This window comes from Theobroma umbraticum, unplaced genomic scaffold, assembly GCF_002168275.2.
Source record: "Theobroma umbraticum cultivar Fairchild unplaced genomic scaffold, ASM216827v3 scaffold_86.0, whole genome shotgun sequence".
Classification (NCBI taxonomy): domain Eukaryota; kingdom Viridiplantae; phylum Streptophyta; class Magnoliopsida; order Malvales; family Malvaceae; genus Theobroma; species Theobroma umbraticum.
The window spans coordinates 1,646,759-1,648,222 of NW_018397263.1; the positions used below are offsets into that span (position 1 = coordinate 1,646,759).

The 1,464-nt window shown below is 30.6% G+C and overlaps 1 protein-coding gene across 1 annotated transcript in view; it reads left to right on the forward strand.

Moving 5' to 3' along the window:
* CHX20 (cation/H+ exchanger 20) overlaps positions 1-1,464 on the forward strand; it is a 5,078-nt gene that overhangs the window by 3,196 nt on the left and 418 nt on the right. The window lies entirely within an intron of this gene.

Consider the following 1,464-nt stretch of genomic DNA (forward strand, 5'->3'; position numbering starts at 1 on the left):
AAAATTTATAGAAACTTAGAACATATGAACAAATGGAATAGAAATAAATAATAAAATAATAATATAAATAAAAAAAACAAAATAAAAAACTTTTATCTTTGTTTAATTTCATACAATGCTGATGAGTAGTTCTCATCTTTTATTGTCTAAATTAATAAATTTATAAATCTCTTTTAAAAAATAAAATGTATTTCCACAATAAATTATAGAGAATAGAGTCAAATAAAACGAAAGAGAAAAAGACGAGAAAAAGAAACGAGGAGAAACTTAAAAATTGACTCTAGCTAGCTACAAGGCCGGTTGATGGACAATACTAATGCGTTCCACGTCCTTACACTCAACATTAGACATTCCTTATTAACCTCGTTAACCTTGTCGCCAAGAAATGAGGGAAAGGGGCGGGGGGCCTGCAGTTGATTAGACATTGTGGTGCTTGGCATTCATGGTGGCTTCAGTTCCGAGTTCATACTTTCACACTATGCTAACGACAACCTCTCCTACCAAACCTTCCCATTTTCTTTACTCCTTACCATGCTTCCCTTGTTTCACTCTTTAATCTTTAATTCTTGTCTTTTTAATCTTTAATTAATTATCCAAGCTTATGGGTGACAGTAACATCGTCTGTAAGATCTGTTCATTCCTGTCAATCTCATTAATTATATAAAGTAAAAGTCAAAATAATAATAATAATGTCATTATGTACTTAATTAGTCAATCCATCCTTAATATAAATTGCTTATTTGAAAAATAAAACGGTTTATCCCAATCATTTTATCATGTAAATCAAAATTAAAAAATTCTATATATTTAAATTATTTTAATATATATATATATATATATCCATGCAAACGTGTGTATCACCAATATAATAATTTTACTTTAAAGAACAAGCGGGCAAGTGGCTGTACGCTTTGGAACCTTGTTCCAACCTTTTTGTTTTGCATATGTATTCGTGGACGGTGGAGAGAATTCTTTTACCGTCGCTTTCGCCTTGATATCATTTAAAAAATATGATGATCGCCCGACCTCTGCATCATGCAAGCTAAAGAAGTGAAGTCACCTCTACTCGTTTGGGATTCCAACTGAGCAAATAACATGGGAGGTTTGTGGTATGACCTTTATCATTGATATTATAATGAGCACATAAATTTATAAAATAAAAAAAAAATACCCACTACCTATTCAAACATTCAACTTCAAACTATTAATAATACAACAAATCAAAAAGATTTTTTTAGGTACTTAAAAAGAAGAAAAATAAGTGAACTTTGATAATAATTAAGGGGAAAAGTAATAAATTACTAATAAAAAGATTAGCATGCAACTCTAAAGAAGCATAAATTATTGTCCCCAAGTGGGGACAACCTTTAATTGAAGGGCACCCCGTCAATTGAGTTGCGAATTGCTTTGCCATGTGACATTCTTTTTCTGTTGTTTTGGATAGAAAAAGAAAGGAAAAGGAAA